The sequence below is a fragment of the Syngnathus acus genome, chromosome 3 (genome assembly GCF_901709675.1).
Source record: "Syngnathus acus chromosome 3, fSynAcu1.2, whole genome shotgun sequence".
Lineage (NCBI taxonomy): Eukaryota > Metazoa > Chordata > Actinopteri > Syngnathiformes > Syngnathidae > Syngnathus > Syngnathus acus.
Window position 1 is genome coordinate 17182719 of NC_051089.1, and position 22348 is coordinate 17205066.

The window sequence follows — 22348 nt, forward strand, 5'->3', positions numbered from 1 at the left end:
TTCATTTTTCATCAATAGTACAGCTGCAACAAGCAGGTCGGGGATCCTGCCAATAGAATAGAAAAAAAATAGAATAGAATAGAATGCCATTATTGTCATTGTACAACAGGTATACACTGAAATTACGAGCACTGCTCCATAGAGAATAAGGACATAGTATAAGTCAAAGTCAAAAGTCAAAGTCTGCTTTATTGTCAATTTCCTCACGTCAAGGCACACAAAGTGATCGAAATTGCGTTTCCTACTATCCGACAAGACATATTACATATTATATATATACCGTATATATATATCATCATCATCATCATCATCGGTTTAAAATCCGCTTTCCAGGCGCCGCTGGGTTGGACTGGATTCTCGATATGGCTTTCTTCCACCGGGAACGGTCCATGGCCATCTCGTGGTTGATGCCGAGTGCCTTCATGTCGGCTGCCACGGTCGTCTGCCAGCTCTCATTTCTGCTCTGTTTAGTTTGTCTTCATGTTCTGTTTTCAGGGCCCATGCCTCACTTCCGTACGTCATACCACTTCTGATGCAGGCTGAGTACACTTGGCCTCTCATCTTCAGGGATGGGGCCTGAGATGTTAAGAAGGGCATGAGTTCCCTGAATTTCTTCCACCCGCTTCTCACCCTTGTGGTCACTGCTAGGGCCACCCCCCCATCAGTGTTAAGCATGTCTCCAAGGTAGCAGAAGCTGTCCACCACCTCGTACATCTCCCCATCTACTACGAGACCCTCTTGCTCAGCTGGGTCTGCTTGGGCGACTTCTCCCCTGCACCGCTTGCATTGGAAGGTCTCACTTGCAGCTATTAGGCTGCCTTTTACTCCGCTGCATCTCCGGTGTACCCATCTCTGACAACCCTTGCACCGACAACATACCTGGGCGGATGTTCAGGGAATGTGCAGGTCAGCTGGTCGGTGTCATCACAGACATTTTTAACACCTCGCTAGGCCAAGCCACAGTGCCAGCATGCTTCAAGACTGCCTCCATCATTCCGGTGCCGAAGAAACCTCAAATCACCTCATTTAATGACTACCGGCCTGTTGCACTGACTCCCATCATGATGAAGTGCTTCGAAAGGCTGCTTAAAGAACACATCGTCTCCAGACTCCCCCCAACATTCGACCCGTTCCAGTTTGCCTACCGGCAGAACCGCTCCACTGAAGATGCCATCTCCTCCGCTTTTCACCTGAGCCTGGCTCACCTGGAGGAGAAGAACACCCATGTGCGGATGCTGTTCCTGGACTTCAGTTCAGCGTTTAACACCATCATCCCACGGCATCTGGTAGGAAAACTGGAACACCTGGGCTTCAGCACCCCCCTTCGCAACTGGCTGCTAGACTTCCTCACCAACAGACCTCAGTCAGTCCGGGTCGGACAGAACACCTCCGATGTCATCACCCTCAGCACAGACTCCCCTCAGGGCTGCGTCCTGAGCCCCCTGCTGTTCACCCTGATGACACACGACTGCGTCCCCAGGTTCACCACCAATCACATCGTGAAGTTTGCAGACGACACAACGGTGGTGGGCCTCATCAGAGACAACAACGACCTGGACTACAGAGAGGAGGTGGAGCAGTTGGTGGGCTGGTGCAGAGACAACAGCCTGATCCTGAATGTGGAGAAGACGAAGGAGATCATCGTCGACTTCAGGAAAAACCAGCCTCACCACGCTCCACTGATCATCAACAGCTCAGCTGTGGAGGTGGTCAGCAGCACCAAATTCCTGGGGGTCCACATCACAGACGACCTCACCTGGACTGTGAACACCACGGCACTGGTCGCGAGGGCACAGAAGATTCAAGATTCAGATTCAAGAGTTTTTATTCGCCATGTTTGAGCGTGCCAAACAAGGAATTTGACTTTGGTAAATCACACCCTCTTTTCAACATTTAGGTGACTAACAACACTCAGGACATGTGAAAAATGGCAAATATTCTCAAACATCCCCTGATCTTAAACTCCCAAAAGGGCAAGGAAAAACTCAAAACTCCAGCTAGGGGAAATGAGAAACCTTGAGAAGAGACCACAGCTCTATAACGCCGTCCGGAGGGGAGTAGTTCAAACAGACTGAAACCTGGGTGAGAAGGGTCTGTAGAGATGTTCCTTGCACGTTTCCTGGTCCTGGACAGGTACAAGTCTTGGATAGATGGGAGGTTGATTCCAATGATTTTTTCAGCAGTCCTGATTGTCCGTTGCAGTCTGTGCTTGTCTTGTTTGGAGGCCGATCCAAACCAGACAGTGATGGAGGTGCAGAGGACAGACTGGATGATGGCAGTGTAGAAGGTCTTCAGAAGCTCTCGCGGCAGGTTGAACTTCTTGAGCTGTCTCAGGAAGTACAGCCTCTGCTGGGCCTTCTTCCGGACAGAGTCTATGTGGCCAGTCCATTTCAGGTCCCGAGAGATTGTGGTTCCCAGGAACTTGAAGGTGTCTGTGGAGAGAATAGTATTACTGCGGATAGTGAGGGGTAAAAGTGGTGAAGGGTCTCACCTGAAATCCACTGTCATCTCCACGGTCTTGAGCGAGTTCAGCTCCAGGTGGTTTTGGCTGCACCAGTGGACCAGCCGCTCCACCTCCTGTCTGTACGCAGTCTCATCACCGTCCTGGATCAGTCCGATGAGAGTGGTGTCGTCTGCATACTTCAGGAGCTTCACAGGAGAGTCACCTGAGGAGAAATCATTGGTGTAGACGAGAGAGAAGAGCAGTGGGGAGAGGACGCACCCCTGAGGGGCTCCAGTATTGGTGGTCCGGGTGTCAGATGTGATGCCCCCCAGCCTCACACACTGAGGCTGTCTCCTGTTGGTCAGGAAGCTGGTGATCCACTGACAGGTGGAGGCAGGCACCGCAAGCTGGATGAGCGTCTGTTGGAGGATGTCAGGATGGTGTTGAACGCCGAGCTGAAGTCCACGAACAGGATCCTGGCGTACGTTCCTGGGGTGTCCAGGTGGTGCAGGATGTAGTGCAGTCCCATGTTGACCGCATCATCCACTGACCTGTTTGCCCGGTAGGCAAACTGGAGGGGGTCAAGCAGGGGGCCCGTGACATCCTTCAGGTGGTTCAGCACTAACCTCTCAAAAGATTTCATGACCACAGATGTCAGTGCGACAGGTCTATAGTCATTCAAACCTGTGATGGCGGGCTTCTTGGCCACTGGAACGATGGTGGAGCTCTTGAAGCACGAGGGCACCTCACACAGCTCCAGAGAACGGTTGAAGATCCGTGCAAAGGTGGGCGCTTGTACTTCCTGCGGAGGATGAGGAGAGCCCACCTGCCCCCACCCATCATGAGGACGTTCTACAGAAGCACCATAGAGAGCATTCTGACAAGCTGTCTCTCTGTGTGGTGTGGAGGCTGCAGCGCCTCCGATTGGAAGAACGTGAGGAGAGTGGTGAGGACAGCAGAGAGGATCATCGGGGCTCCTCTTCCCCACATTTCATCTCAGCGCTGCGTGTCCCGAGCCCGTAACATCATCAATGACCCATCACACCCCCACCATGGACTGTTCTCCCTGCTGCCCTCTGGGAAGAGGTTTCGCAGCATCCGCTGCAGGTCCACCAGGTTCTGCAACAGCTTTTTCCCTGCTGTCATCAGACTGTTGAACATTTGAACTGTTGAACTCTAAACTGGACTCTGCATCACACATACACAGAACTGAACATTATGACCCTACGAACAACTATCTTGCACTGCCAACTTTGCTGAACTTTTATAATCCATGTAAATTTAAAAGTACGCAACCTGGTTTAGCATTCCTCTGCACACTTTTTAAATACTCTTTTGTTTCCTTGCACTATTACATATTTATCACTGCTGCACTTTATACTTATTTTATTTTAGTTTATATATTTTTTTATATAGTATGTTGTTTTTATTCAACCGCAATATCACTGCATTGTTGTAAGCTGTATGCAACAGAATTTCGTTTTGTATGCACCCTTTGCAGACAAAATGACAATAAAGTTTGTCTAAGTCTAAGTCTAAGGATAGAGTTAGCTTGCACTCCCTTCCCGCAAACTCCACATGGCCATGCTCCTGACTGCAGTATCACTCCCAGGACAGCACCACCGACCATGACCTTTGATTTTGCCGCATTCACCTTCATTCCTTTCACTTCCAGGCATGTCTTCCAGGCCGCTAGCTTCCTAGCTAGGTCTCGACTGTGAGCCATCAATACCATATCATCCGCGTAGAGCAGCTCCCATGGTAGTCTACCCCTCACTTCCCTCGATACCACATCCATCACGATAGCAAACAGTAATGGGCTGAGCACTGATCCCTGGTGCACCCCTACCCTTACTTCAAACCCATTACTGTCGCCAACTCCTGTTCTAATAGCTGTGCATGCTCTGCAGTAGAGAGCCAGCACAGCCTTAATCAGTCCCTCTTCCACGCCCGACTTCCTTCGGGCCCACCTCACCACCTCCCTTGGCACCCTGTCGAACGCTTTTTCCAGGTCAACAAAAGCGAAGTAAAACCTCTTCCTCTTCTCCCGGTGTTTCTCTTGCATCTGTCGGGTGACAAAAATTGCGTCTGTTGTACCTTTACCAGGCATGAAGCCATACTGCATCTCGTCCACCTCTACCCGTGACCTCACCCTCCTTTCCAACACCCTCTCTAACAGCTTCATTCCATGCTCCAGCAGCTTTATTGCCCTGTATGACCCGCATGCGAGTGGGTCCCCCTTCCCTTTGAATAGAGGCACCAGGACGCTTTTTGTCCAGTCCTCCGGAATGTGCCCCTCAGCGATGACACTGTTACGCAGGTCAGTCATCCACTGCACACCGACGTCTCCCGCTGCCTTTAGCATCTCTGCCACCACTCCAGATGGTCCAGCTGCCTTTCCATCCTTCATGGCCTTCATGGCTTTCCCCACTTCTGTTCGCGTGATCGGGCAACATTCACCCTCCACTTCGTCGCATCCCACCTCTCCATCCCAGTCATTCTCCACATTCACCAGCTTCTCCATGTACCTTCGCCATACTTCCTTCACTCCTCTGTTGTCTGTCACGATGTTGCCATCCTCATCCTTCACACAGTTTGCACCGGTCACATCCCGCCTCTCCTTAACCATTTGCTTCGCTATCTTGAAGAAGCTCTTTTTTCCTCTCTCACTCTCCAATTCACTTTCAAATTCTTTCCTCTTGGTCTCTTGGGCCTCCCGCACGGCTTTCCGTGACGCCCTCTTTGCCTCTACATACCGCGCTCGGTCTGCCTCCCTTTTAGATTTCTTCCATACTTTATGGCACTTCCTCTTCTCATTCACCGCTCTTTCGACGCTGTCATTCCACCACCATGTCTCTCTTTGTCTTGCTTTACCCTTTGACCATCCGCACACCTCCTCTGTAGCTTCAAGCAGAGCCTTCTTCATTGCCTGCCACTTGCCATCCACACCACCCGGCTCCATCATCTCCTCCATTTCTTCTGCTATTTGCTCAATCTTCTCCCTAAACTCGTTTTTATTCCCTGCGCTATGTAGCTTCCACTTGGGAGGATGCTTCTTAGCCCCCACCTTCTTGATTCGCAGAGTTAGGTCTCCGATGACTAGGCGATGCTGAGACACACACTCTTCTCCGGGGATTGCCTTGGCATCTCTGACTAGAACGCGGTCCTCCTTTCTGACCATGATGTAATCTATTGTGCTCTTGCAGCCACCCGAACTGTATGTTACTAATTTGGCTTCGTCCTTCTTGAAAAGCGTGTCGCACAGCACTAGCTCCAGTGCGTCGCCGAATTCCAGGATCCTCGCTCCCTCTGCGTTCCGCATGCTGTACCCCTGTCCCCCATGTACCCCCTCAAAGCCATCTGACTCCCTCCCCACGTGTCCATTCAGATCACCTCCCAGAATTATAACCTCATTCTGGGGGATCGCTGACAGCACCATGATGGCCTTGTCCCAGAACGCATCCTTCTCGTCCTGACTTCTGCCAACTTGAAGGGCATAGATTGAAATTACGTTTGTCAGGCGCTTCCCAACGATCAACTTCACAAAAATGATCCGCTCATTTACCCTGGGAATGCTTAGCACTTGATCTATCCACTTTTCGGCGATAAGTACTCCGACACCACCAGTCCCTTCATTGCAGCCTTGCCAGAAGAACTTGTACCTTCTGCCGACTGCACCCAGCATCCTTGCACTTCCACCCTTCCATCTCGACTCCTGGACACAGCAGACATCCACCCTTCTCCTGTGTAGAGCCTCAACCAGCTCCCCCGATCGGCGCGACATGCTACCGATGTTCCATGGAGCCACCCTAACACGTGCCTCCTGCCCCTCTCTATTCCGGTTCAGGCCTCCCCGCAGTCCATCGGATTGAGGGCCGTCATATAATTTACCTGCGGTTTGGCCTCCTTCTCCATCATTCTTTTTGTTGTAGGCTGATGAAAATGCCCACGGAGTACTTAAGGCTGTACCCCGCCTCTCCTGTGTTTGTCTAGCCATACTGAGAATATTTTGGAGACAAACTTTTTACAGTCGGATGCCCTTCCTGACACCAACCCAAGGGGAAATTGATTTTCTGTCGGGGTTGACTCCCTTAGCCCATTCCTCTCCCGAGAAGCCCACTAGGCAGTGGCACCAGGGCGTGTCCACACACCGGTGGGCCTGCGTGCCGCACGTCTAGGGGCCAAACCTCCTCCGAGTCCCTTGTAGTTTAGCCTGGGTCCGTGTTGTACCAAGTTAGCATGTGTCACCGCGTGGAGGCACTACATAGGGCTTGCTGTTAGAGAGGCTATGTACTGGCAGGGAGAGACTTACGCACTCGGCTCTCCCGTTCGCATACTGCTAGCCAGCGGTGAGGGTTGACAGTGAGAAGTGACATACACTCCACCAACACACTAGACGCATCACAACAACCCGACTTGGTCTTATGAAATCAGACACACTATGAAATCAGACACACCTTATATATATATATACTATATATATGTGGGGTCGAAATACAAAAAGTACAAAAACAGATATGCTCAAACCTCATCGAATAAAGTACATAAGCAGACAAGTATATTCACATATTAAATCAATAAAAGAAACATTTTAAGCATATAATTATACCTACACACCAAATCAATAAAGCAGACATAACTAGACATTTTTGGATAGGTGGTAATGACAAAGGTTTTTATAACTTTATGATCTGATATATATTTCTGAGCACTTTGAAATAACAAATGTTTTTTTATATATGGCCTGACTAGCTTAATGACCCTTAAGGAACTGTTTAATGCATGCCCGATGATTTTCTAAATCACGGACACTGCCAAAGTCGTCTAAAAATGTTCAGTACTTGATTGTATCTTATGTTTTGACTAATGCTAGACGCCAGTTTTCGATTACTACTGAACGTTCTGGACAGAGGGAAATATTTTGCCTAACAAAGAAAAGATATAGTTGAAAGCATGATTAAACTAAGAATATGATGACGTAAGCAAGTACATGGAGTATGAAAGAACAAACAAACAAAAACATGGTAAGTGGTGAGTACAAACTTTGCATAGTCAGGGAACATTAATAAATTGATGATGTCACAGCCAAAAGCTCCCATAATTCCGTACAAAATGACAAAATTGAAAGAATGATGAATGGAAGAGATGCGACAGTGTATGTGCAAGAATGGAGGAGAATGTTTACAGGAAGGTCACTTGGAGATAAAACCAGCAGGTGCCAGAGGGAGACAGCCAAGAACCCGGCCAAAGATGATCGTCAAGGCCGAAAGACGGAAAGGAAAACAACAGCCCCCCACACACATCGAATCGCCCATAATCAGCACCCACTCCCATGGAATCAAACTCTACTGCGAACTTGCCCCACCCCAAAGACTCATCACCCATCAAACTCGGCCCACACCGGCATGTGCAACTGAATATAAGCTGACCAAAGAACCTTGAACGTTGCCTTTTCTGAATGGAGACTTTCTGCTCTTGAGCATGGTCGCACGAAAGGCCCAGCGCTGTATTGTACTTTCCTGAAAACAGAGCTTTCTTAACAAGAATTGTGATTGAACTCAACCAACCTGTGTAAGTCTAATTTCTGCTTCAGTGTCTGAGCCTTTTCCTAAATCTGAAGAAATAAAACGAGCACGCAGTGAGTAAATTGGATAACAGGTGATTGGCTATGGCTTTTGCCGTGAGGCGCGGATAGCGCACTTCCCAAATATAGTGTGTTGATCTGCTGAGGCCTCACCATCCCTCATAACACAAATACACATCACTTGATATGCTTGTATTGAGTACTCATTCAAGCTTGTACAGCATGGAGTTGGAAAATATGCATAAAAATGACCATATGGTCAAAATGCGCACTTGCCTAGTAATTCTGCACACAGTGTACTATTTTTTTTTTTTCAAAGTCAAAGTCAAAGTCTGCTTTATTGTTAATTTCTTCACGTCAAGACATACAAAGAGATCGATATTACGTTTCCTACTGTCCCACGGTGACAAGACATATTACACATTCAAGTAAACAATACAAAAAGTAAAAATGAGAAGGCACAATCAATGAATACATAAGAGCAATGAATAAATAAGAGCAACTTGGTGGAAATGGTGCAATTGTGCATACAGCAGACAGTCAGTATAATAGGCAGCCATCGTGGCCCAAAAGGCCAGGACGTCATGTAGCCGAGGGTGGAGGGGGGAGAGGGGGGAGAGAGTTCAGGATCAAACAAAGTGTGAGCGGGGTGACTCACATCACTCACAATCGTGGTCGCCTTGCGGGTTAGATGGGAGGTGTAAATGTCCTTCAGGGAGGGGAGTGACGCACCAATAATCCTACCGGCTGTGTTCACTATGCACTGCAGGGCCTTCCTGTTGTATTCGGTGCAGCTTCCACCCCACACAGCGACACAGCTGGAGAGGACGCTTTCAATGGTGCCTCGATAGAATGTGGTCATGATGGCTGGTGGAGCATTTGCTCGCCTGAGTTTCCGCAGGAAGTACAGGCGGCGCTGAGCTTTCTTCGCCAGTGATGCAGTGTTTGGTGGTCCAGGAGAGGTCTTCACTGATGTGCACCCCCAGGAATCTGGTGCTGCTCACTCTCTCCACCACAGCACCGTCTATGGTCAGTGGCAGGTGATGCGTGTGACCCTTCCGGAAGTCAACAACAATCTCCTTGGTCTTGACGACGTTCAGCAGGAGGTTGTTGTCCCTGCACCACGTGGTCAGAAGGTCGACCTTCAACCTGTATTGAGTCTCGCTGCCCTTGGTGATGAGACCCACCAGAGTTGTGTCATCAGCAAATTTCACGACGCGGTTGTTGCTGTAGGTTGCAGTGCAGTCATGCGTCAGCAGGGTGAAGAGCAGCGGACTGAGCACGCAGCCTTGGGGGGCCCCGTGCTCAGCGTGATGCTGCTTGAAATACTGTCGCCAACACGTACTACTTGAGGCCTCTGACAGAGGAAGTCCAGTAGCCAGTTGCAGAGGTAGGTACTGAGTCCCAGTTTGTCGAGTTTGCAGATGAGTCGTTGTGGTACAATGGTGTTAAAAGCAGAACTGAAGTCCACAAACAGCAATCTCACATACGAGTCTCTTTTTTCCAGGTGGGTGAGGGCTGAGTGGAGGACAGAGCAGATTGCATCCTCAGAGGACCGTTTGGCTCGGTATGCAAACTGGAAGGGGTCAAGGGTGGGGGGCGAGAATGGATCTGATGTGTGTCATGACAAGCTGCTCAAAGCACTTCATGATGATGGGTGTCAGTGCCACGGGGCGGTAGTCATTGAAGCAGGATGGGGCAGTTTTCTTCGGCACAGGTATGACGGTGCCAACCTTGAAACATGATGGGACGATGGCTTGCTGCAGGGAAGTGTTAAAGATGTCTGTGAAGACACCCTTAAGCTCCTCAGCGCAGTCCTTCAGCGCTCGACTTGGGATGTTGTCTGGGCCTGCTGCCTTACGGTATAGGTAGACTTTAGAAAACCAAGGAGCATCTAAAAAACGGAACTATTTTACACTTTATACTCTTTATTGCTGACATACCTGATTTATTGTGTGGTTAAATGGGGAAACAGAAATTTTATTAAAACTTTACAGTGGGTATTAGACTGCTGTGCATACATTATTATTGTCTCTTGCAGTGTTTAGGTTTCATATTAATTTATGACTACTACACTTAGTTTTGTAATTTCTTTGAACTGAAAGTGGTGGTTTGTTAAATACAAATGTATTCAGAGTAGACTCACCACAAGGAAGTAATCTTAAATAAAAAACAGGCTTCTCAAAAACAGAAACAAAACTATCATCTGACATGCGAATGCTGATATGCTGACGCCAAAAAGGCTTAACTGGATTCTCTTGGGTGAAGCTATTTGTATGGTCCAATTCATTTTAAATATCTAGTTTCTCTCTCTGTGACGAAAACAGGCTTTTGATATGTGCATCGCAGGTATGAAGGTCAAAAAGGAGGAATGTAGTCCTGTAAACTCGAACAAGAACAAATATCCAAGTGAGGGAGGAGGCACGTCTTTGGTTTACGAATTACCTTTGGAAAAATTAGTTGGGGGCTGCGCAAGGTAAACGTGCTGATTGGAAATAGTACTACTGCAATGCACTTGACATTGCTAGACACGCCCACTGGACTCGTGGTATTGGTATTCGTATTAGTATTCGGCATTGAAGGACGTAGCCTGTTACCGTATTTTTTGGACTAAAAGTCGCTCCGGAATATAGGTCGCATTAGCCATAAAATGCACAATAACGTGAAAAAAAACGTATATACGTAAGTCGCTTCGGAGTATAAGTCGCATTTTGGGGGAAATTTATTCGACAAAATCCAACACCAAGAACAGAAATGAACGAGCAACAACAGGCTAAACGATAGGTATGCTAACGTGACATAAACAGAAACGAAGAGCTGAGAACGGGCCTGACGTAACATTCAGAGTTATTCAAATAACTATTACATAAATAACACGTTTATAAAACCATCTGTGTCACTCCAATTCATTAAATCCATCGATCGTCCTTTATGTCAACAATGGGTGCGCGCTGGTGACGGCGCTTGCACTTCAAAATATTCCACAGGCCCATATAACGATATATAAATTATATATCAAATAACTATTACATAAGCAATAATATTATCAAACCATCTGTGTCACTCCAAATCATTAAATCCATCGATCAAATTCCTCGTCCTTTGTCAACAACGCCGCGCGTGCGCCCTGACGTCAGCATCGTCGTTATTCAAGATTCAAGAGTTTTTTATTCGCCATGTTTGAGCGTGCCAAACAAGGAATTTGACTTCGGTAAATCACAGCCTCTGTTCAACATTTAGGTGACTAACAACACTCAGGACATGTGAAAAATGGCAAATATTCTCAAACATCCCCTGATCTTAAACTCCTAAGAGGGCAAGGAAAAACTCAAAACTCCAGCTAGGGGAAATGAGAAACCTTGAGAAGAGACCACAGATGGGAGGGTCCCTCTTCCAGGATGACCAGGCTGCAATGGATGCAGAGAAGACACATAGTACAAACAGTGTAGACAATTCAAAAAAGGTGTGGAGAGCAGGATGTTATTGCACAGTAATGACTCTGAGACTCTAAGAGTGGTGTGAGTTCATCAGAGCAACAGCCTGGGAGAAGAAGCTGTCTCTGTGTCTGCTGGTTTTGGCGTACAGAGCTCTATAACGCCATCCGGAGGGGAGTAGTTCAAACAGACTGCAACTTGGGTGAGAAGGGTCTGTAGAGATGTTCCTTGCACGTTTCCTGGTCCTGGACAGGTACAAGTCTTGGATAGATGGGAGGTTGATTCCAATTATCTTTTCTGCAGGCCTGATTGTCCGTTGCAGTCTGTGCTTGTCTTGTTTGGAGGCCGATCCAAACCAGACAGTGATGGAGGTGCAGAGGACAGACTGGATGGTGGCAGTGTAGAAGGTCTTCAGAAGCTCTCGCGGCAGGTTGAACTTCTTGAGCTGTCTCAGGAAGTACAGCCTCTGCTGGGCCTTCTTCCGGACAGAGTCTACGTGGCCGGTCCATTTCAGGTCCCGAGAGATTGTGGTTCCCAGGAACTTGAAGGTGTCTGTGGAGAGGATAGTATTACTGCGGATAGTGAGGGGTAAAGGTGGTGAAGGGTCTCGCCTGAAGTGCACTGTCATCTCCACGGTCTTGAGCGGGTTCAGCTCCAGGTGGTTTTGGCTGCACCAGTGGACCAGCCGCTCCACCTCCTGTCTGTACGCAGTCTCATCACCGTCCTGGATCAGTCCGATGAGAGTGGTGTTGTCTGCATACTTCAGGAGCTTCACAGGAGAGTCACCTGAGGAGAAATCGTTGGTGTAGAGAGAGAAGAGCAGTGGGGAGAGGACGCACCCCTGAGGGGCTGCAGTATTGGTGGTCCGGGTGTCAGATGTGATGCCCCCCAGCCTCACATGCTGTCTCCTGTTGGTCAGGAAGCTGGTGATCCACTGACAGGTGGAGGCAGGCACCCCAAGCTGGATGAGCCTCTGTTGGAGGATGTCAGGAGCGATGGTGTTGAACGCCGAGCTGAAGTCCACAAACAGGATCCTGGCGTACGTTCCTGGGGTGTCCAGGTGGTGCAGGTTGTAGTGCAGTCCCATGTTGACCGCATCATCCACCGACCTGTTTGCCCGGTAGGCAAACTGGAGGGGGTCAAGCAGGGGGCCCGTGACATCCTTCAGGTGGTTCAACACTAACCTCTCGAAAAATTTCATGACCACAGATGTCAGTGCGACAGGTCATTCAAACGTGTGATGGCTGGCTACTTGGCCACTGGAACGATGGTGGAGCTCTTGAAGCACGAGGGCACCTCACACAGCTCCAGGGAACGGTTGAAGATCCGTGCAATGGTGGGCGCCAGCTGCTCAGCGCAGACTTTCAAGCAGGAAGGTGACACGCCGTCTGGGCCCGGTGCCTTCCTGATCTTTTGTCTCCGGAACATGTGGCGCACTTCCTCCTCGCGGATCTGGAGTGCGGGCGCGGCCTCTGCAAGAGAGAGAGTGGGTGACAACGTTGATAGAGGTGTGGACAGAGCAGTTGTGGGGGGAGGTGAGTATGTAGATTGTGCTGCAGGAAGTCCCGTTGTGTGGGAGGACCGATCAAACCTGCAGTAGAACCTGTTTAGCTGGTTAGCAAGCCTTGGGCTCTCCACAGGACGGGGGGTTCGTTTCTTGAAGCCCGTGATGCTCTGCAGACCTTTCCACACTGTTGAGGGATCAGGATTGGCAGAGAGGTGTCTCTCCAGGCTCTCCCCGTAACACCTCCTGGCTTTCCTGACCTCTCGGTTCAGTGTGTTTCTGGTCTGCTTGAACAGGTCGCGGTCGCCGCTCCTGTAGGGCCTCCTCCTTGACTTTGCGCAGCCTCCTGAGGTTCGGTGTAAACCGAGGTTTGTCGTTGTTGTCCGTGCAGAAGGTCTTAGTCTGCACACACAGATCCTCACAAAAACTGATGTATGATGTGACAGTGTCAGTGAGTTCATGCAGGTCTGAAGTTGCAGCTTCAAAAACTCCCCAATCGGTGCAGTCAAAGCAGGCTTGGAGGTCCTGCCTTGACTCCACTGTCCACTTCCTCACAGTCCTCACCACAGGCTTAGAAGTTTTTAGTTTCTGCCTGTAGGCCGGGATCAGATGAACTAGACAGTGGTCCGAGAGTCCTAAAGCTGCACGAGCCACAGAGTGGTATGCATCCTTAATCACGGTGTAGCAGTGGTCCAGAGTCTGTGCCCCTCTGGTGGGACACGTTATGTGCTGTCTGTATCTGGGGAGTTCGTGTGCGAGGTTCCCCCTGTTAAGATCACCCAGAACAATGATTAGTGAATTTGGTAGAAGTTTCTCCATGTCTGTCACCTGGTCAGCCAGCATCTGCGTGGCTTCACTCGCACGTGCGTGTGGTGGAACGTAAACAGCCGCCATGACGATCGAGGAGAACTCCCGTGGTGAATAGAACGGCCGGCAGTTTATGAAAAGTGTTTCTAGGAGAGGGCTGCAAAACTCTTTCAACACCGTGACATCAGTACACCAACGTTCATTAATGTAGAAACAGAGAACACCTCATTTTCCGGAGAGCTCCGCGCTGCGATCTGCACGCGTTAGCCGAAACCCAGCTAACTCCACGGCGTGGTGGGGGGTTCGTTCGCTAAGCCACGTTTCAACAAAACACAGCGCGGCGGATCTGCTGAAGTCCGTGTTCCTTGAAGTGAGGAGCAGCAGTTCGTCCATCTTGTTTGCCAGGGAGCGGACATTCGCCAGATGAATTGACGGTAGGGCAGAACGGAACCCTCTCTGCCTCAGCTTTACGAGGGCTCCGGCTCGTTTTCCGCGTCGCCGTCGTCGCGCTAGCTTGTATAGCACCGCCGCTCCGGCTAAAATCTCCGACAAACAGTCTGAATCAGAGAGAACAGGAGAGAAAATACCAGAAGAAGACTGTCCGATGTTTAACAGCGCTTCTCTGGTAAAAGTGATTCGGGATGGACAGCAGAGGACACAGAAAACACACAAAATAAGACAAAGAAACAGAGCGCGACTCACCGTGGCGGCCATCCGCGGCGCCATCATGACGTCACAGATCTAGTATATAACTATATTGTAGCGTTAACAAAGTACAAGGAAAGACGTGGGTTTGGTAAACGGCTCTTTATTTGACAAAACAAACTTCCAGGCGTGTGGCGGCGTGGAATTCCCGGAGGTGGCACTTCCAGCCATGGAGGTGGAAGAGAGCGCCATAGAATAGGACCGGGCGTGCGTAAAAGCCATGTCCGAGCCCCATCCACCGCTCCACTGGAGCCTTAATTCAGTGCTTTAAACCGCTCGGCCACACTACCTAGAATCCTCAACTTCAATTTAAGATGCAGATGCCAAGTGCCTGCTGCGGCCCTGAAACAGGATTTGCAAGCGTTTGTGTCTCACTTGGTTCAGGACTCTCAATATTTAACAATCAAATCAGGGAGAGTGCGGACGTATCATATCATATCAGATATTAAACTGATAAGAACAGATACTACACTTGATCTTAGCCAAAAGGCCAAGAAGTGATGGAGTATCCGAGTGACGGACTAGCTTACAGGCTTCCCTGCCTACCCATTCTCACCGACAGGTACAGTACGGCACAGAGTGCTACTCCTCTGGGCATTGGTATATCGGCAAAATTTGTCTGCTCACTTATTTGTTCACTCTTCTTCACCCGCAGTCATGCATATAGTTCACGAGGCATATACGTATGTACCTCATTTCAGCAGTCTCTATCCAAATACACAGTGTAGGTACCTATTAAATGGGTAGTCCAGATGAACATGAAAGGCAAAGATTGATATTTCGCAAAGCACTTTCCAAGGTCATCATACCTAACAGCTACACTGACAAGAGTTAGGCCAGAAGAATAGAGCGGGCCTGATGCCAAAGGGGCAGTGGTGGGTTTTGACCTGACACCTCAGGAGAGACTGGAGCCTTAACCCAGCATATTAGACCGCTCTACCATGCTACCGATCACCTACGTTTTCTACATTGAATTTAGTTGACATTTAGAATAGATATTGCCACGTACAACGAAATTTAAAAGTGCCAACCGATCAGTGCATCTGCTAAAATAAAAGAATAAAAAAATACAAGCTAAAAGTCTTTACAAACTAAAAACCACACAAAAAAACATACACAAACAAGTGACATGTAACTGCACACCCCCATAGTTTTGTTAAAAAATGATTCTATTTAAAGCGTGAAATTGGAGGATAAATTGTTTCTCCACCAGCATCCAGGTTAGTGCTGCCCTACTGAGCTTTGTTCATCATGTAATGAAGCCTGAACACAACTGAGGCGAAACAATATGAGTGACAATCAGAATCCAGTTGCGAGTTGGAACCGAATGCTCGTTTGCCGATTAGAGGACATCATGAATGACTAGTGCTGAGCAGCAGAGTGGCGCAGCGGGAGCGTGCTGGGCCCATAACCCAGAGGTCGATGGATCGAAACCATCCTCTGCTATTTGGAACTTGTGGCTTTTATCTGCGAAAATAAAAGAATAAAAAAATACAAGCTAAAAGTCTTTACAAACTAAAACCCACACAGAAGAACATACACAAACGAAAATACAAGCTAATTGCACACCCCCATAGCTTTGTTAAAAAATAATTTTATTTAAAGCGTGAAATTGGAGGATAAATTGTTTTTCCACCAGCATCCAGGTTAGTGCTGCCCTACTGAGCTTTGTTCATAATGTAATGAAGCCTGAACACAACTGAGGCGAAACAATATGAGTGACAATCAGAATCCAGTTGCGAATTGGAACCAAATGCTCGTTTGCCGATTAGAGGTCATCATGATTGACTAGTGCTGAGCAGCAGAGTGGCGCAGCGGAAGCGTGCTGGGCCCATAACCCAGAGGTCGATGGATCGAAACCATCCTCTGCTATTTGAAACTTGTGGCGTTTGGAAAGCTTTTATCTGCGAAAATAAAAGAATAACAAAATACAAGCTAAAACTCTTTACAAACTAAAACCCACACAAAAAAACATACACAAACAAGTGACATGTAATTGCACACCCCCATAGTTTTGTTAAAAAATAATTTTATTTACAGCGTGAAATTGGAGGATAAATTGTTTGTCCACCAGCATCCAGGTTAGTGCTGCCCTACTGAGCTTTGTTCATAATGTAATGAAGCCTGAACACAACTGAGGCGAAACAATGAGTGACAATCAGAATCCGGTTGCGAATTGGAACCAAATGCTCGTTTGCCGATTAGAGGACATCATGAATGACTAGTGCTGAGCAGCAGAGTGGCGCAGCGGAAGCGTGCTGGGCCCATAACCCAGAGGTCGATGGATCGAAACCATCCTCTGCTATTTGAAACTTGTGGCGTTTGGAAAGCTTTTATCTGCTAAAATAAAACAATACAAAAATACAAGCTAAAAGCTTTACAAACTAAAAACCACACTAAAGAACATACACAAACAAGTGACATGTAATTGCAGACCCCCATAGTTTTGTTAAAAAATAATTCTATTTAAAGCTTGAAATTGGAGGATAAATTGTTTGTCCACCAGCATCCAGGTTAGTGCTGCCCTACTGAGCTTTGTTCATAATGTAATGAAGCCTGAACACAACTGAGGCGAAACAATGAGTGACAATCAGAATCCGGTTGCGAATTGGAACCAAATGCTCGTTTGCCGATTAGAGGACATCATGAATGACTAGTGCTGAGCAGCAGAGTGGCGCAGCGGAAGCGTGCTGGGCCCATAACCCAGAGGTCGATGGATCGAAACCATCCTCTGCTATTTGAAGCTTGTGGCGTTTGGAAAGCTTTTATCTGCTAAAATAAAACAATACAAAAATACAAGCTAAAAGCTTTACAAACTAAAAACCACACTAAAGAACATATACAAACAAGTGACATGTAATTGCAGACCCCCATAGTTTTGTTAAAAAATAATTCTATTTAAAGCTTGAAATTGGAGGATAAATTGTTTGTCCACCAGCATCCAGGTTAGTGCTGCCCTACTGAGCTTTGTTCATAATGTAATGAAGCCTGAGCACAACTGAGGCGAAACAATATGAGTGACAATCAGAATCCAGTTGCGAGTTGGAACCGAATGCTCGTTTGCCGATTAGAGGACATCATGAACGACTAGTGCTGAGCAGCAGAGTGGCGCAGCGGGAGCGTGCTAGGCCCATAACCCAGAGGTCGATTGATCGACACCATCCTCTGCTATTTGGAACTTGTGGCGTTTGGAAAGCTTTTATCTGCGAAAATAAAAGAATAAAAAAATACAAGCTAAAAGTCTTTACAAACTAAAACCCACACAGAAGAACATACACAAACGAGTGACATGTAATTGCACACCCCCATAGTTTTGTTAAAAAATAATTTTATTTAAAGCGTGAAATTGGAGGATAAATTGTTTGTCCACCAGCATCCAGGTTCGTGCTGCCCTACTGAGCTTTGTTCATAATGTAATGAAGCCAGAACACAACTGAGGCGAAACAATGAGTGACAATCAGAATCCAGTTGCGAGTTGGAACCGAATGCTCGTTTGCCGATTAGAGGACATCATGAATGACTAGTGCTGAGCAGCAGAGTAGTGCAGCGGGAGCGTGCAGGGCCCATAACCCAGAGGTCGATGGATCAAAACCATCCTCTGCTATTTGGAACTTGTGCCGTTTGGAAAGCTTTTATCTGCGAAAATAAAACAATACAAAAATACAAGCTAAAAGTCTTTACAAACTAAAACCCACACAAAAGAACATACACAAAGAAGTGACGTGTAATTGCACACCCCCATAGTTTTGTTAAAAAATAATTCTATTTAAAGCGTGAAATTGGATGATAAATTGTGTGTCCACCAGCATCCAGGTTGGTGCTGCCCTACTGAGCTTTGTTCATAATGTAATGAAGCCTGAACACAACTGAGGCGAAACAATATGAGTGACAATCAGAATCCAGTTGCGAATTGGAACCAAATGCTCGTTTGCCGATTAGAGGACATCATGAATGACTAGTGCTGAGCAGCAGAGTGGCGCAGCGGGAGCGTGCTGGGCCCATAACCCAGAGGTCGATGGATCGAAACCATCCTCTGCTATTTGGAACTTGTGGCGTTTGGAAAGCTTTTATCTGCGAAAATAAAAGAATAACAAAATACAAGCTAAAACTCTTTACAAACTAAAACCCACACAAAAAAACATACACAAACAAGTGACATGTAATTGCACACCCCCATAGTTTTGTTAAAAAATAATTTTATTTAAAGCGTGAAATTGGAGGATAAATTGTTTGTCCACCAGCATCCAGGTTAGTGCTGCCCTACTGAGCTTTGTTCATAATGTAATGAAGCCTGAACACAACTGAGGCGAAACAATGAGTGACAATCAGAATCCGGTTGCGAATTGGAACCAAATGCTCGTTTGCCGATTAGAGGACATCATGAATGACTAGTGCTGAGCAGCAGAGTGGCGCAGCGGAAGCGTGCTGGGCCCATAACCCAGAGATCGATGGATCGAAACCATCCTCTGCTATTTGAAACTTGTGGCGTTTGGAAAGCTTTTATCTGCTAAAATAAAACAATACAAAAATACAAGCTAAAAGCTTTACAAACTAAAAACCACACTAAAGAACATATACAAACAAGTGACATGTAATTGCAGACCCCCATAGTTTTGTTAAAAAATAATTCTATTTAAAGCTTGAAATTGGAGGATAAATTGTTTGTCCACCAGCATCCAGGTTAGTGCTGCCCTACTGAGCTTTGTTCATAATGTAATGAAGCCAGAACACAACTGAGGCGAAACAATGAGTGACAATCAGAATCCAGTTGCGAGTTGGAACCGAATGCTCGTTTGCCGATTAGAGGACATCATGAATGACTAGTGCTGAGCAGCAGAGTAGTGCAGCGGGAGCGTGCAGGGCCCATAACCCAGAGGTCGATGGATCAAAACCATCCTCTGCTATTTGGAACTTGTGCCGTTTGGAAAGCTTTTATCTGCGAAAATAAAACAATAAAAAAATACAAGCTAAAAGTCTTTACAAACTAAAACCCACACAAAAGAACATACACAAAGAAGTGACGTGTAATTGCACACCCCCATAGTTTTGTTAAAAAATAATTCTATTTAAAGCGTGAAATTGGATGATAAATTGTGTGTCCACCAGCATCCAGGTTGGTGCTGCCCTACTGAGCTTTGTTCATAATGTAATGAAGCCTGAACACAACTGAGGCGAAACAATATGAGTGACAATCAGAATCCAGTTGCGAATTGGAACCAAATGCTCGTTTGCCGATTAGAGGACATCATGAATGACTAGTGCTGAGCAGCAGAGTGGCGCAGCGGGAGCGTGCTGGGCCCATAACCCAGAGGTCGATGGATCGAAACCATCCTCTGCTATTTGGAACTTGTGGCGTTTGGAAAGCTTTTATCTGCGAAAATAAAAGAATAACAAAATACAAGCTAAAACTCTTTACAAACTAAAACCCACACAAAAAAACATACACAAACAAGTGACATGTAATTGCACACCCCCATAGTTTTGTTAAAAAATAATTTTATTTAAAGCGTGAAATTGGAGGATAAATTGTTTGTCCACCAGCATCCAGGTTAGTGCTGCCCTACTGAGCTTTGTTCATAATGTAATGAAGCCTGAACACAACTGAGGCGAAACAATGAGTGACAATCAGAATCCGGTTGCGAATTGGAACCAAATGCTCGTTTGCCGATTAGAGGACATCATGAATGACTAGTGCTGAGCAGCAGAGTGGCGCAGCGGAAGCGTGCTGGGCCCATAACCCAGAGGTCGATGGATCGAAACCATCCTCTGCTATTTGAAACTTGTGGCGTTTGGAAAGCTTTTATCTGCTAAAATAAAACAATACAAAAATACAAGCTAAAAGCTTTACAAACTAAAAACCACACCAAAGAACATACACAAACAAGTGACATGTAATTGCAGACCCCCATAGTTTTGTTAAAAAATAATTCTATTTAAAGCTTGAAATTGGAGGATAAATTGTTTGTCCACCAGCATCCAGGTTAGTGCTGCCCTACTGAGCTTTGTTCATAATGTAATGAAGCCTGAGCACAACTGAGGCGAAACAATATGAGTGACAATCAGAATCCAGTTGCGAGTTGGAACCGAATGCTCGTTTGCCAATTAGAGGACATCATGAATGACTAGTGCTGAGCAGCAGAGTGGCGCAGCGGGAGCGTGCTGGGCCCATAACCCAGAGGTCGATGGATCAAAACCATCCTCTGCTATTTGGAACTTGTGGCGTTTGGAAAGCTTTTATCTGCGAAAACAAAAGAATAAAAAAATACAAGCTAAAAGTCTTTACAAACTAAAACCCACACAGAAGAACATACACAAACGAGTGACATGTAATTGCACACCCCCATAGTTTTGTTAAAAAATAATTTTATTTAAAGCGTGAAATTGGAGGATAAATTGTTTGTCCACCAGCATCCAAGTTAGTGCTGCCCTACTGAGCTTTGTTCATAATGTAATGAAGCCTGAACACAACTGAGGCGAAACAATATGAGTGAAAATCAGAATCCAGTTGCGAATTGGAACCAAATGCTCGTTTGCCGATTAGAGGACATCATGAATGACTAGTGCTGAGCAGCAGAGTGGCGCAGCGGAAGCGTGCTGGGCCCATAACCCAGAGGTCGATGGATCGAAACCATCCTCTGCTATTTGAAGCTTGTGGCGTTTGGAAAGCTTTTATCTGCTAAAATAAAACAATACAAAAATACAAGCTAAAAGTCTTTACAAACTAAAACCCACACAAAAGAACATACACAAAGAAGTGACGTGTAATTGCACACCCCCATAGTTTTGTTAAAAAATAATTCTATTTAAAGCGTGAAATTGGATGATAAATTGTGTGTCCACCAGCATCCAGGTTGGTGCTGCCCTACTGAGCTTTGTTCATAATGTAATGAAGCCTGAACACAACTGAGGCGAAACAATATGAGTGACAATCAGAATCCAGTTGCGAATTGGAACCAAATGCTCGTTTGCCGATTAGAGGACATCATGAATGACTAGTGCTGAGCAGCAGAGTGGCGCAGCGGGAGCGTGCTGGGCCCATAACCCAGAGGTCGATGGATCGAAACCATCCTCTGCTATTTGGAACTTGTGGCGTTTGGAAAGCTTTTATCTGCGAAAATAAAAGAATAACAAAATACAAGCTAAAACTCTTTACAAACTAAAACCCACACAAAAAAACATACACAAACAAGTGACATGTAATTGCACACCCCCATAGTTTTGTTAAAAAATAATTTTATTTAAAGCGTGAAATTGGAGGATAAATTGTTTGTCCACCAGCATCCAGGTTAGTGCTGCCCTACTGAGCTTTGTTCATAATGTAATGAAGCCTGAACACAACTGAGGCGAAACAATGAGTGACAATCAGAATCCGGTTGCGAATTGGAACCAAATGCTCGTTTGCCGATTAGAGGACATCATGAATGACTAGTGCTGAGCAGCAGAGTGGCGCAGCGGAAGCGTGCTGGGCCCATAACCCAGAGGTCGATGGATCGAAACCATCCTCTGCTATTTGAAACTTGTGGCGTTTGGAAAGCTTTTATCTGCTAAAATAAAACAATACAAAAATACAAGCTAAAAGCTTTACAAACTAAAAACCACACTAAAGAACATATACAAACAAGTGACATGTAATTGCAGACCCCCATAGTTTTAAAATCATTCTATTTAAAGCTTGAAATTGGAGGATAAATTGTTTGTCCACCAGCATCCAGGTTAGTGCTGCCCTACTGAGCTTTGTTCATAATGTAATGAAGCCTGAGCACAACTGAGGCGAAACAATATGAGTGACAATCAGAATCCAGTTGCGAGTTGGAACCGAATGCTCGTTTGCCGATTAGAGGACATCATGAACGACTAGTGCTGAGCAGCAG

General features: G+C 46.6%; 7 non-coding genes across 7 annotated transcripts; 6 read left to right on the forward strand and 1 right to left on the reverse strand.

Moving 5' to 3' along the window:
• Positions 1 to 14786: 14786 nt before the first annotated feature.
• On the reverse strand, positions 14787 to 14979 carry LOC119121136. The gene has a single exon (XR_005097626.1). It is a non-coding gene; the product is annotated as a U2 spliceosomal RNA (small nuclear RNA).
• A 1298-nt stretch (positions 14980 to 16277) lies between these two features.
• Positions 16278 to 16349, forward strand: trnam-cau. The gene has a single exon. It is a non-coding gene; the product is annotated as a tRNA-Met (tRNA).
• Positions 16350 to 16710: 361 nt separating this feature from the next.
• trnam-cau lies at positions 16711 to 16782 on the forward strand. The gene has a single exon. It is a non-coding gene; the product is annotated as a tRNA-Met (tRNA).
• A 360-nt stretch (positions 16783 to 17142) lies between these two features.
• Positions 17143 to 17214, forward strand: trnam-cau. Its single transcript has one exon. It is a non-coding gene; the product is annotated as a tRNA-Met (tRNA).
• A 2963-nt stretch (positions 17215 to 20177) lies between these two features.
• trnam-cau lies at positions 20178 to 20249 on the forward strand. Its single transcript has one exon. It is a non-coding gene; the product is annotated as a tRNA-Met (tRNA).
• Positions 20250 to 21046: 797 nt separating this feature from the next.
• On the forward strand, positions 21047 to 21118 carry trnam-cau. The gene has a single exon. It is a non-coding gene; the product is annotated as a tRNA-Met (tRNA).
• Positions 21119 to 21914: 796 nt separating this feature from the next.
• On the forward strand, positions 21915 to 21986 carry trnam-cau. Its single transcript has one exon. It is a non-coding gene; the product is annotated as a tRNA-Met (tRNA).
• The last annotated feature ends 362 nt before the right edge of the window (positions 21987 to 22348 follow it).